The following is a 15804-nucleotide window of genomic DNA, read 5'->3' as shown; positions in this document are numbered from 1 at the left end:
CATGGTTATGGGGATCAAAACATGAGAATTGAGTGTTTTATAAGCAGTTTGATAAATTATGAATTAGCAATAATTGTGTAAATTATTATGTAACACCATGTTTTATAGTGTTTTAAGTGTTTATGATGTATCAGCTTCAATGAAATATATGAATGTTAATAATGTTAAATGAGAATCATTTTCAAAATCTATTCATCCAGGTTTTAAGACACTAACATGAGAATTGAGTGTTTTATAAGCAGTCAAAAATATGAATTTGTGATATTTGTATAAATTATTATGTAAAACCATGTTTTATAGTGTTTATGATGTATCAGCTTCAATTAAATATATGAATGTTAATAATGGTAAATAAAAATCATTTTCACAATCTAGTAGTCAAGGTTTTAAGACACAAACATGAGAATTGAGTGTTTTATAAGCAGTCAAAAATATGAATTAGCAATAATTGTGTAAATTATTATGTAAAACCATGTTTTATAGTGTTTATGATGTATCAGCTTCAATGAAATATAAGAATGTTAATGATGGTAAATTATAATTTTTTTCTTAATATAATGATCATGTTTTTTTGTCCCTTATTTTATGTTATACTACGATTAATTGACTATCAATTACATTCAATATTTATTACTCGTACATTGCATAAAGCCATAATTATTATTAGAATCTTCTAGTCCATTGTTCATTGTAGGATGTTGATACCTTGCCAAGTGGTAGGAATGTGAATTCACGTCTCAGCATGCATCAAGTGATCTGCCTTACTACCATCTGAAAAAATGTTGTCGGTTAAATATGTATAATGGTTGGAGGAAAAAATGTTACTAATACATGCCATAACTGAAACGAAAATCTTTATATTACAACTAGTACGGGAAAACACTGAGCAATTCAGAAATGGAAATAATCAAACAAAAACTAACAAACAATCATCATTCTTATTACAACATTTGTGAAACCACTTTGCAGTTGAAACTTAAATACTAATACGAATGTAAAACTGGAAATAGATATGAAATATAAATATATAACAGATGATAAGATATAATAATTTTGATAAGACAAAAAAGATCGTACATATCTAATAGAATGTTTTGTTGCATTTGAATGTAAAATAAGTGTTTATAACGAATACACTTGTACAATAACTTAAAATTGCTGTTTTTTAATAGACTATGACATAAACATACATCAAAAATAATACTGATTTGAACATAATAATATCAAATCATTATAGAATAAAAGTACTGTAAAACATCTATTAAAACTAGACGGTTTAAATTACAATACTTTGGTTTATGGTTTAATGAAATCCTAATTATAAAATAAACGTAGTAATAATAAAAATATATTTAAAGCTGAGGCATATTTTAAGAATGAAAATTAAAAGATCAATTTGTTTACCAATACTATATTCATATTTTTAACAAATTTCAATTGTTACATTACTATTAATTTACTATCAATTACATTTTATATTCATTACAAACTACATTGCTTAAAATCATTATTATTTTCAAAATCTTCAAGTCCATGTTCAATGTAGGATGTTGAAACTTTCCCAAATTCCTTAAATGTTAATTAATGTCTCAGCATGCTTTGAGTGATCTACTATTATACTGCCATCTAAAAAAAAAATAGTCATATAAATATATATAATGGTTTGAGAAATTATAATAATGATGATTGATGAGCAATAAAAGATAATAAAAATCTTCCAGAGTGTTGTGTTGATTTTTAATGAAAAAAAATGTATAAAAGAAATATACTTGTAGAATAACTTAAACTTGCTGATTTTGATTTTCAATATGAAAAAAAATATAAATTTGTGATATTTGTATAAATTATTATGTAAAACCATGTTTTATAGTGTTTATGATGTATCAGCTTCAATTAAATATATGAATGTTAATAATGGTAAATAAAAATCATTTTCACAATCTAGTAGTCAAGGTTTTAAGACACAAACATGAGAATTGAGTGTTTTATAAGCAATTTGATAAATTATGAATTAGCAATAATTGTGTAAATTATTATGTAACACCATGTTTTATAGTGTTTATGATGTATCAGCTTCAATGAAATATATGAATGTTAATAATGTTAAATGAGAATCATTTTCAAAATCTATTCATCCAGGTTTTAAGACACTAACATGAGAATTGAGTGTTTTATAAGCAGTCAAAAATATGAATTTGTGATATTTGTATAAATTATTATGTAAAACCATGTTTTATAGTGTATATGATGTATCAGCTTCAATGAAATATATGAATGTTAATAATGGTAAATAATAATCATTTTCACAATCTAGTAGTCAAGGTTTTAAGACACAAACATGGGAATTGAGTGTTTTATAAGCAGTTTGATAAATTATGAATTAGCAATAATTGTGTAAATTATTATGTAAAACCATGTTTTATAGTGTTTATGATGTATCAGCTTCAATTAAATATATGAATGTTAATAATGGTAAATAAAAATCATTTTCACAATCTAGTAGTCAAGGTTTTAAGACACAAACATGAGAATTGAGTGTTTTATAAGCAGTTTGATAAATTATGAATTAGCAATAACTGTGTAAATTATTATGTAACACCATGTTTTATAGTGTTTATAATATATCAGTTACAATGAAATATATGAATGTTAATAATGTAAATAAAAATCATTTTCACAATCTAGTAGTCAAGGTTTTAAGACACAAACATGAGAATTGAGTGTTTTATAAGCAGTTTGATAAATTATGAATTAGCAATAATTGTGTAAATTATTATGTAAAACCATGTTTTATGGTGTTTATAATATATCAGCTACAATGAAATATATGAATGTTAATAATGTAAATAAAAATCATTTTCACAATCTAGTAGTCAAGGTTTTAAGACACAAACATGAGAATTGAGTGTTTTATAAGCAGTTTGATAAATTATGAATTAGCAATAATTGTGTAAATTATTATGTAAAACCATGTTTTATAGTGTTTATGATGTATCAGCTTCAATGAAATATATGAATGTTAATAATGTTAAATGAGAATCATTTTCAAAATCTATTCATCCAGGTTTTAAGACACTAACATGAGAATTGAGTGTTTTATAAGCAGTCAAAAATATGAATTTGTGATATTTGTATAAATTATTATGTAAAACCATGTTTTATAGTGTATATGATGTATCAGCTTCAATGAAATATATGAATGTTAATAATGGTAAATAATAATCATTTTCACAATCTAGTAGTCAAGGTTTTAAGACACAAACATGGGAATTGAGTGTTTTATAAGCAGTTTGATAAATTATGAATTAGCAATAATTGTGTAAATTATTATGTAAAACCATGTTTTATGGTGTTTATAATATATCAGCTACAATGAAATATATGAATGTTAATAATGTAAATAAAAATCATTTTCACAATCTAGTAGTCAAGGTTTTAAGACACAAACATGAGAATTGAGTGTTTTATAAGCAGTTTGATAAATTATGAATTAGCAATAATTGTGTAAATTATTATGTAAAACCATGTTTTATAGTGTTTATGATGTATCAGCTTCAATGAAATATAAGAATGTTAATGATGGTAAATTATAATTATTTTCTTAATATAATGATCATGTTTTTTTGTCCCTTATTTTATGTTATACTACGATTAATTGACTATCAATTACATTCAATATTTATTACTCGTACATTGCATAAAGCCATAATTATTATTAGAATCTTCTAGTCCATTGTTCATTGTAGGATGTTGATACCTTGCCAAGTGGTAGGAATGTGAATTCACGTCTCAGCATGCATCAAGTGATCTGCCTTACTACCATCTGAAAAAATGTTGTCGGTTAAATATGTATAATGGTTGGAGGAAAAAATGTTACTAATACATGCCATAACTGAAACGAAAATCTTTATATTACAACTAGTACGGGAAAACACTGAGCAATTCAGAAATGGAAATAATCAAACAAAAACTAACAAACAATCATCATTCTTATTACAACATTTGTGAAACCACTTTGCAGTTGAAACTTAAATACTAATACGAATGTAAAACTGGAAATAGATATGAAATATAAATATATAACAGATGATAAGATATAATAATTTTGATAAGACAAAAAAGATCGTACATATCTAATAGAATGTTTTGTTGCATTTGAATGTAAAATAAGTGTTTATAAAGAATACACTTGTACAATAACTTAAAATTGCTGTTTTTTAATAGACTATGACATAAACATACATCAAAAATAATACTGATTTGAACATAATAATATCAAATCATTATAGAATAAAAGTACTGTAAAACATCTATTAAAACTAGACGGTTTAAATTACAATACTTTGGTTTATGGTTTAATGAAATCCTAATTATAAAATAAACGTAGTAATAATAAAAATATATTTAAAGCTGAGGCATATTTTAAGAATGAAAATTAAAAGATCAATTTGTTTACCAATACTATATTCATATTTTTAACAAATTTCAATTGTTACATTACTATTAATTTACTATCAATTACATTTTATATTCATTACAAACTACATTGCTTAAAATCATTATTATTTTCAAAATCTTCGAGTCCATGTTCAATGTAGGATGTTGAAACTTTCCCAAATTCCTTAAATGTTAATTAATGTCTCAGCATGCTTTGAGTGATCTACTATTATACTGCCATCTAAAAAAAAAATAGTCATATAAATATATATAATGGTTTGAGAAATTATAATAATGATGATTGATGAGCAATAAAAGATAATAAAAATCTACCAGAGTGTTGTGTTGATTTTTAATGAAAAAAAATGTATAAAAGAAATATACTTGTAGAATAACTTAAACTTGCTGATTTTGATTTTCAATATGAAAAAAAATATAAATTTGTAATATTTGTATAAATTATTATATAAAACCATGTTTTATAGTGTTTATGATGTATCAGCTTCAATTAAATATATGAATGTTAATAATGGTAAATAAAAATCATTTTCACAATCTAGTAGTCAAGGTTTTAAGACACAAACATGAGAATTGAGTGTTTTATAAGCAGTTTGATAAATTATGAATTAGCAATAATTGTGTAAATTATTATGTAACACCATGTTTTATAGTGTTTATGATGTATCAGCTTCAATGAAATATATGAATGTTAATAATGTTAAATGAGAATCATTTTCAAAATCTATTCATCCAGGTTTTAAGACACTAACATGAGAATTGAGTGTTTTATAAGCAGTCAAAAATATGAATTTGTGATATTTGTATAAATTATTATGTAAAACCATGTTTTATAGTGTTTATGATGTATCAGCTTCAATTAAATATATGAATGTTAATAATGGTAAATAAAAATCATTTTCACAATCTAGTAGTCAAGGTTTTAAGACACAAACATGAGAATTGAGTGTTTTATAAGCAGTTTGATAAATTATGAATTAGCAATAACTGTGTAAATTATTATGTAACACCATGTTTTATAGTGTTTATGATGTATCAGCTTCAATGAAATATATGAATGTTAATAATGTTAAATGAGAATCATTTTCAAAATCTATTCATCCAGGTTATAAGACACTAACATGAGAATTGAGTGTTTTATAAGCAGTCAAAAATATGAATTTGTGATATTTGTATAAATTATTATGTAAAACCATGTTTTATAGTGTTTATGATGTATCAGCTTCAATTAAATATATGAATGTTAATAATGGTAAATAAAAATCATTTTCACAATCTAGTAGTCAAGGTTTTAAGACACAAACATGAGAATTGAGTGTTTTATAAGCAGTTTGATAAATTATGAATTAGCAATAACTGTGTAAATTATTATGTAACACCATGTTTTATAGTGTTTATAATATATCAGTTACAATGAAATATATGAATGTTAATAATGTAAATAAAAATCATTTTCACAATCTAGTAGTCAAGGTTTTAAGACACAAACATGAGAATTGAGTGTTTTATAAGCAGTTTGATAAATTATGAATTAGCAATAATTGTGTAAATTATTATGTAAAACCATGTTTTATGGTGTTTATAATATATCAGCTACAATGAAATATATGAATGTTAATAATGTAAATAAAAATCATTTTCACAATCTAGTAGTCAAGGTTTTAAGACACAAACATGAGAATTGAGTGTTTTATAAGCAGTTTGATAAATTATGAATTAGCAATAATTGTGTAAATTATTATGTAACACCATGTTTTATAGTGTTTATGATGTATCAGCTTCAATGAAATATATGAATGTTAATAATGTTAAATGAGAATCATTTTCAAAATCTATTCATCCAGGTTTTAAGACACTAACATGAGAATTGAGTGTTTTATAAGCAGTCAAAAATATGAATTTGTGATATTTGTATAAATTATTATGTAAAACCATGTTTTATAGTGTATATGATGTATCAGCTTCAATGAAATATATGAATGTTAATAATGGTAAATAATAATCATTTTCACAATCTAGTAGTCAAGGTTTTAAGACACAAACATGGGAATTGAGTGTTTTATAAGCAGTTTGATAAATTATGAATTAGCAATAATTGTGTAAATTATTATGTAAAACCATGTTTTATGGTGTTTATAATATATCAGCTACAATGAAATATATGAATGTTAATAATGTAAATAAAAATCATTTTCACAATCTAGTAGTCAAGGTTTTAAGACACAAACATGAGAATTGAGTGTTTTATAAGCAGTTTGATAAATTATGAATTAGCAATAATTGTGTAAATTATTATGTAACACCATGTTTTATAGTGTTTATGATGTATCAGCTTCAATGAAATATATGAATGTTAATAATGTTAAATGAGAATCATTTTCAAAATCTATTCATCCAGGTTTTAAGACACTAACATGAGAATTGAGTGTTTTATAAGCAGTCAAAAATATGAATTTGTGATATTTGTATAAATTATTATGTAAAACCATGTTTTATAGTGTATATGATGTATCAGCTTCAATGAAATATATGAATGTTAATAATGGTAAATAAAAATCATTTTCACAATCTAGTAGTCAAGGTTTTAAGACACAAACATGAGAATTGAGTGTTTTATAAGCAGTTTGATAAATTATGAATTAGCAATAATTGTGTAAATTATTATGTAAAACCATGTTTTATAGTGTTTATGATGTATCAGCTTCAATGAAATATAAGAATGTTAATGATGGTAAATAATAATTATTTTCTGAATATAATGATCATGTTTTTTTGTCCCTTATTTTATGTTATACTACGATTAATTGACTATCAATTACATTCAATATTTATTACTCGTACATTGCATAAAGCCATTATTATTATTAGAATCTTCTAGTCCATTGTTCATTGTAGGATGTTGATACCTTGCCAAGTGGTAGGAATGTGAATTCACGTCTCAGCATGCATCAAGTGATCTGCCTTACTACCATCTGAAAAAATGTTGTCGGTTAAATATGTATAATGGTCGGAGGAAAAAATGTTACTAATACATGCCATAACTGAAACGAAAATCTTTATATTACAACTAGTACGGGAAAACACTGAGCAATTCAGAAATGGAAATAATCAAACAAAAACTAACATATAAACTTCATTCTTATTACAACATTTGTGAAACCACTTTGCAGTTGAAATTTAAATACTAATACGAATGTTAAAATGCATAAAGATATGAAATATAAATATATAACAGATGATAAGATATAATAATTTTGATAAGACAAAAAAGATCGTACATATCTACTAGAATGTTTTGTTGCATTTGAATGTAAAATAAGTGTTTATAAAGAATACACTTGTACAATAACTTAATATTGCTGTTTTTTTATAGACTATGACATAACCTTACCTCAAAAATAATACTGATTTGAACATAATAATATCAATTAATTATCGAATAAAACTTATTTTCACTTATGTGAATGTGATACATTTTTTTTGGACTTCTGGGTGACCGATAAAATGCGAATGGAAATTGAAAATTTTTTTTTTTTTTTTTTTTTTTTTTCTTTTTTTTTTTTTTATTATTTGAAAACACAATACAAACAAAGTATTTAAAGAAAATAATAAAAATTACCTACACCTTTAAGCTAGGCTTGTGGTGGTGTAGGGAGTAACAGTACATATATATATGATTTAATTAATTACTTAATTTAACAAATAATAACCAACATTGTAAAATAATTAAAATAATTAAGAGATACTAAAATATACAATTTTCTTATAATAGACATTTCCTTAGTTCACTAGATAAAATGTTGTTTATACATTTTTTTATGTTAATTTGATCATTAAAAATATTTTTTTTCACATCAATTGGCAAGGCGTTAAAAATGACAGGACCCATATAATTAATAAATTTTTGACCAAAACTCGTATTAGTAAATAAGACTTTAATATTACATAGTCTATCTTCCCCCAAAGGCTTGTCATTCTGTTTAATAAAGAAAAAGTCTGATTTTTTATGTACAAACATGATTGCGGATTTTTTGTAAAGTAATTCAAGCGGAAGCACATTAAACTCTATATAGTTTAACGAGGTAGACCCAATAAGATTGTCCTTTTTCAGACATATACGAATTAAACTATTTTGCTGAACCCTTAATGGCTTAAGAACATTTATGGATGCACCTCCCCAAATTACCATGCCATATTGCAATATAGATTGGTATAGAGAAAGATAAACTATTCTCAATGTATGAGATGATGTTATATGTTTTAATATATGAAATTTGAACATTAACGATCGCAATTTTACTATTAAACTATTGATGTGAATATTCCATTTGAGGTTACAATCGAATATTAGTCCTAAATATTTAATTCTTTTTACTATATTGATTTTCGGGCAGTTACAGTTTGATACAATTGAACAGTCATGTAAAGTAATTTCTTCAAACGGTGGTAAAGTATAATTTATTGAAAAAACCATGAACATTGTTTTGTTGAAATTTAAAGAAAGTTTTTTAATATTTAACCACTTTATTATTTTCTTGAAATTTAATTCCGTTTTTTGTCTAAGAGTTTCCCAATTACTACTTGATAATAACAGACATGTATCATCCGCATATACAACTATTTTTCCATCAACTCTCATATCACATAGACTATTAATGTACATAATAAACAAAATTGGACCTAGAATACTACCTTGAGGTACACCATACATAACTTCATTTACCTGTCCCAAAACTCCATTCATATTTGTAATTTGTTTCCTCTTATTTAGATAGCTTTTGAACCAGTTTAAACAAATACCATTTATACCATAACTACTGAAAACTTTAATTAATAAACTATGATCTACAGTATCGAAAGCTTTCGCTAAATCTAGAAATATACCTAATGCTTTATCACCTTTATCGAGTGCTTTAGAAATAAATGTTGTGACAGCATATAAAGCATCTTCGGTACTTCTCCTAGGTCTGAAACCATATTGATTTTTAGAAAGAAGACTGTTATTTTCCAGATAATCTATCAAACGAGCTTTGATAATTTTTTCAAAAATTTTTGAAAAACTACTCAACATAGAGATTGGTCGGTAATTGTTCATATTTTCTTTATCACCACCTTTATGTAGAGGTTTAATTATTGCTACTTTTAATTTATCTGGAAAAATACCAAGTCTCAGACTTAAATTGAATATGTGTGTTAAAGGATTTATTATATACGGTGCTAAGTTTTTTAAAATTTTGACATTAATTTTATCAAAACCACAGGCCACATCGTCTTTAAAATGATTTATTATATTCATGATTTCCATCGAGTGTATTTTTACCGAGAAAAAATTGTTGAAATTGATCACTGGTGTACGCTCATCAGAAACTTCATCAAAACATTTATCTATTTTATTTGCTAGATTTTGTCCAATAGTGGAAAAAAACATATTTAAATGATTGGACGCAGTTAAAGGTTCTTTTTGTGCATCAATAATGTTCCCGTTATAGTTAAGGCGTTTTATGATATCATTATCAGTATTTGGTTTATTAGTTAGATTTTTTATTAATTTCCATGTGTTTTTAGGGTCTCCAGAAACACGCTGAAATTGGTCATTGTAATAATTTATTTTTGCCATTTTAATAACATAGTTTAGTTTATTTCTGTACTTTTTAAAGTACTGAATTAATTTAATATTGTTTGGATGTTTTTTTGTTTTTAAAGATAATTCTTGTTTTTTACGCACCGAGCATAACAAACCTGATGTCATCCAATTTTTTAAACGATTAGTTTTAGAATTAAGTTTTCTAAGACTCTTTGAAATATTTATAGCATCAAAAATACGTGTATATACTAAATCCATTGCCTCATTTACATCACAAATACTATATAAATCCGTCCATTTAACATTATTAAAAGTATCAATTAGCTTTTTAAAATTAATAAACTCAAATGTGGTTGATTTATTTTTCTCTTTAATTACATTTGGAATAGATATAATGGTAGAATAATGATCTGAAAAAACGGTTTGAAGTACACCAGCTTCAATGTTATCAAGGCATTTTTTTTTTTATTTGATTTGACAAATATATGATCGATACAAGAGTTTTTACTAATACCTGCAGGAATTCTCGTATATACGTTAATAAGAGAACTAAAACCATTAGATGATAATAAGTCAAGGTAATTATTCTCAACATTATCATTACCTATTATATTTATGTTAATATCACCTAATAAGATAGTCATAGTGCTATCAACAATGTCTTTATCTGACATTAATATAGCTTCTAAACGAGTCAAAAATTCATTAATTATATCCGAGGGTGACCTGTATATACATATTAGATTTAACGGTACAACAATATTATTGATAATTAACTTAATAATATTTGCTTCACAAAAATTGAATTCATGAAAATCAATATCTAAATGTTGTTTTGCAAAGACAATTATGCCATCATTCTGGTTTCTTTTCGTGGTAGAGTATAATGTTTTATACCCAGGTAAAGAATAAATACAATTTTTAGGATCGTGCCAGGTTTCCGTTAACACAATTACGTCTAAATGGAAATCTGAATCATTTTGCAAAAATAGTAGTAACTCATCTAAATTAGCATTTATGCTCCTAATATTAACACATATTATTGTAATTGATAGATTATTACAAATATTATATTTTTTCATAAATTCAGATATTGTAAGGAAATAATTAGTATTATATAACAGGTTTTTTTCAACAGTATCTACAACATGCATTATCTAACAAAAAAAAAATGAATACAATTTAAAGGTACAGAGATCAATTATTGTATAATATTTTTAAACTATTTTCGTCTTCTATGAGAATGACTTTATTATTTTCATCTTTTCTTAAGAATAATTTACTATCTCTGAACCACACATATTTATAATTATGAGCCTTTGCAAACAATCTAGTTTTGTAAAATAAATTATTATTTGCTTGTGTTAAATAGTTGTTTATGTATATACCTTCATCATTCCAGTTTGCATTGACATTTTTTGCTTTAAGTTTTTTCTTTCTTGACATCTCCATCAACGATTTTTTATTTTTATAGCTGCTTAAGACAGCAACAATTTTTCCAATTTTATTTGGCACTTTGGACCGGTAGCGATATGCAGATGTAACTGATACAGCTTCTCCTAATGCCAATGACATTTCTTCAACTATTTTGCAACAATCTTCATTTACTTGTTCTGGAACACCGACTATTTCAATATGATTTTCAAATATTTTTTGTTCCACAAAATTAATTTTTTTATTGACCACACTCATTTCATTTATTAACTTTTGATTTTGTTCTTTTAGCTGTTTATTTTCTAATCTAACATCATTAATCGACTTGATAATATCACTCAATTGCGATTTAAAATCGTCAAATTTCTCACTCAAGAAGTTAACCGAATCTTTCAGATCCGATAATATTTTATCAGAATGTGAACAGTTTTTTACTTGATTTACTACAGCACCTGATTCAGAATTAAAATCTTTACAATTTACACAAAACCATTTCATTTTGTTTGAAGCACTCATTTTCCTGAAATTGACTTCTCTAAAACCGGCGCATGCAAAATGAAAAAACATTTTACATTTACTGCATTTGATATCTTCATTATCGAATACATCTTCATTACAAACGGAGCACACCAACATAATTTAATTAATTAATAAATCACTAGTACGAAATATAGATAAGAGAACAACACAGACGATCGACGACCGTTTGCATCAACTGAAAATGATGGACTGACATATGTATTACATACATATTTCATAATATGACTAATATATTTTATATTTATATACTAAATTGAATGTACCAAATTCATTCAAAGATTTAAATATTTATTCTCAAACATGATCTGTATAATTTTAATACATATTTTAACTATTAATACATATATTGTTTCTCATTAGGTAGGTACCTATTTATTCAACAATATAAGAATATAATTATTTAAATTTAAAACCCGTAGAATTATACTCAAATATTAAATATTTATTATTACAAAATATACGGGTTTCCCCTATAACATTAAATAGTACAGTACAATTTATTAGAATAATAAGATATTATAAAAAAATATATAATATATTATAAACAATTCAGGCCATAAATTAAAACTCATTAATGGTTATTAATTATTAAATAATTTATTTAGGTACTCTTGAGCAAAGTTTTACAAACACGTGGTAGCTAATGAATACTATTAATTGTTTAATAGTGCATATTATTAACAAAAATACATTATAACGTTTATATATATTGATTTTTATTAGTTGAGTGTTGGATAACTATACACTTCAGAAGTCTAATTATTATTTATAAATAATAACATTTGCATTATTTGGTGTACAAAAATATAAAATATTATTGTCATACACTCAACTACACGAATACAGTACTTTGCGACATAAACTTCGTCGAGAAACACTTATATTTATATGATATACAGCACAACCCGTTAAAGCTACCGAGAGCAACAGAACAATATAAATACGATATAATGGATAAATGGGCTTCAAATCAAACATCAGTGCTCTACTTAATATAGTAGGTATGCGTGCAAATTTAAGCAAAAATATAGGATAAATATCTCGTACATCGATCAGCGTTTGCGATCCTATGTGAGAAAATAAAAAGAGAAGAAAAACGTCCGGAGGATCGTCGTCGGCAGTCGTACTCGTTACCGCGATCGCGATCGCTACAAACGCAAACGGTATAAAAAGCTGTACACGTGCGGCTTTCAAAAGACGCACATCACGCGAATATGAAAAGAACTGGTTGGAAAAACTCTTTCCCAATTAAAATCTTACGAAAAGTGGAAAATATTCGAAAAATCACAGTAGTTGAAATAATAATAATAATTAATATAATCGACCGCATCACGGCGCACAATGCACATAAACCTTACGACATAGAGCTTTTTTCTATGCAACCGCAACGCATTCTTTATATTTCTTTATATAGTAAACGAACTATTTTTCACGTTTTATTATATAAGACAAAAAGTCCGAGCACATTTTTATAATTTTAATGTGTCGGACAAAAATTCCGAAAATACAAAATATTTTATATACCTAATTAATATTTATTTTGAAAATTTAAAAATACTGTACAACACATATTATTATAATTTCGTATAACTAACAAAAATATAACGGAAATTCACTATATAGTAGCATAGTTACTAGTTAGGTACCTATTATAATGACAAATTTATATATTTTTATTATAATTAATAATTATGATATACTATTTTTTTTTTAATTTTGTTTAAATTGACATGTTTATAAATAAAATAAAATTCATTGTTTGTTATACAATGTATTTAGTTACAAATACATTTTGATATTGTTGTTCTAATATGTTGTAATAAATATAATAATATATAATGTCTATAAACATTTATACATTTTTAAAATAAATATTAATTATATAAAATATTTTGTATTTTCGGACTTTTTGTCCCCGGATTTTTTGACCGATTACCATTACTTATTTAAGGTTTATTACCTATTAGCACATCTGAAACAACTTAACATATATACTAACAAGATAATTATTTATCTTATAAAGTTGTAGTCAGATATTGGTTGATAACCTGTGATTTTGTAATTGTTGGCTGTTCAATTTTGTACTTTATAGTATAGTAGAAAATGGTGATAGAATTACTATTTTATAATATTAAAAAGTTTATAATGTTTATATTGTTATTTTTTTATTTAAGTTCAACGACATTCATGACTATAAAAATAGTATAATAATAGTATATAGTAATAATTAGAATTGGGATTTTAGTACAAAATAATACACATATAACTTATAGGCAGTTATTTAGATATAAAATAATATAGATTAAAAAACTATATACATTTGTAAAAAAAAAAGCGCATCATCAAGATCTGATATAGGAACGAAAGCTAATGCGATAATACTTTTTACGTGTATGCAAAATTCTGGTTCATTTTTATAACGAGATATTAAATGTAGCTCACCTAATTTAGATCGAAAGTTTTGACATAAGTGAAAATAACATCCAAATATTTGTACATTTGGGAATGCATCTTTTATAGCTGTAAAAGCAGCAAGTTCGAAATCACAAGAAATTGAGTCTGGATTTAAATTTGGTTCAAGCGTTTTTAACATATTTAATAATTTTTCATAAACACTAGCCTTTTTGCTTGGAAGTAGTGGAAGTAGTAAATTATTGCCGTTATATACCTATTTACTATCCTTTATTATTATTTATATTATTATTACACCATACATACATACATGATACATACATAGGTACAAGTTATCTTCGATAACAATTTTATCATAGCTAGTAGTAATAGTAGCCAATTAGTACGTCCAGAACTAAACAACTAATAAATACAAAAGTAACAATACTATAAAAATAAAATATAAAATATAAAATTTTTTTTCCAATTTTTTAGTTATTATAATAAATATAATTTAAATACAATTTTATAGTGCATTTTTTATTTTTTTATTCTTATACTTTATTTTCATTATAACATTATTGTATTTTGTCATTATCGCCGAATCGGCGTCGCCGAAACGGCAGCGTCGAAAATATCTATCGCCGATACGGCAGCGTCGAAACGGCAGCGCCGAAAAGTCCCATTCCCAATTAAAATATTTTGAAAATTTTATCGTGTATAGAAAATGATAATACAATATTACAGTGTACTCTCGGTAAATCAAAGTTCACGGGGAAAAAAATAATTCGACTAACTACAAATATTTCGAGTTATCAAAATTTTAATGTAGAGGCGTATAGCTAGGGGTTTATTATGGTGGGGGGGGGGGGGGCTAAATAATTTTAACTTGAGTTATTGAAAATAAAAAACAACAAAACAAAAATATTGACAATATATTAACGTTGATTTGCCGTTAACATATTTTGCTATTTTAAATAATTAAAATTTGTAAGACAATTTCCGTATTTAAATTTAGAAAGGGTTGAAAAGCGAGTATCGCTCTGCTGTATAGTATAGTGATGGAGAGTAGGTTGAATGCAATGACAGGAATGATTGTATACGAAATCGATTCTGAATTATGATGGAGATAATTTGTCAGTCTAGGATTATATTATATTATTAGCTATATTTAAATTGTAATAAACCGTTATTATTTTATGCAATTTTGTAAAGTATTTAATTTCATACGCTCGTACATTTTTTTCTACATTGTCCTGGAGTTTTTTTTTTACAGTGATTTGAAGAAAATGTTATAGAGAACCTTGTATTGGGTTTTAGATATAAATCACTAAAACCTTATGAATTTTTAACTTAAAATTCCTTGCAAATTTTCGCGATTTTGACATATTTTGTAAACA

General features: G+C 25.1%; 2 long non-coding RNA genes across 2 annotated transcripts; both read right to left on the bottom strand.

Moving 5' to 3' along the window:
- Positions 1-637: 637 nt before the first annotated feature.
- Positions 638-4072, bottom strand: LOC132926957 (uncharacterized). Its single transcript, XR_009661584.1, has 4 exons — positions 3884-4072; positions 3693-3823; positions 1471-1626; positions 638-771 (listed from the first exon to the last, which is right to left on the bottom strand). It is a non-coding gene; the product is annotated as an uncharacterized LOC132926957 (long non-coding RNA).
- Positions 4073-4426: 354 nt separating this feature from the next.
- Positions 4427-7598, bottom strand: LOC132927952 (uncharacterized). Its single transcript, XR_009661911.1, has 3 exons — positions 7488-7598; positions 7297-7427; positions 4427-4678 (listed from the first exon to the last, which is right to left on the bottom strand). It is a non-coding gene; the product is annotated as an uncharacterized LOC132927952 (long non-coding RNA).
- Positions 7599-15804: the final 8206 nt, after the last annotated feature.

This window comes from Rhopalosiphum padi, chromosome 3, assembly GCF_020882245.1.
Source record: "Rhopalosiphum padi isolate XX-2018 chromosome 3, ASM2088224v1, whole genome shotgun sequence".
Taxonomy (NCBI): Eukaryota; Metazoa; Arthropoda; class Insecta; order Hemiptera; family Aphididae; genus Rhopalosiphum; species Rhopalosiphum padi.
This window is presented reverse-complemented; position numbering and strand designations above follow the sequence as displayed.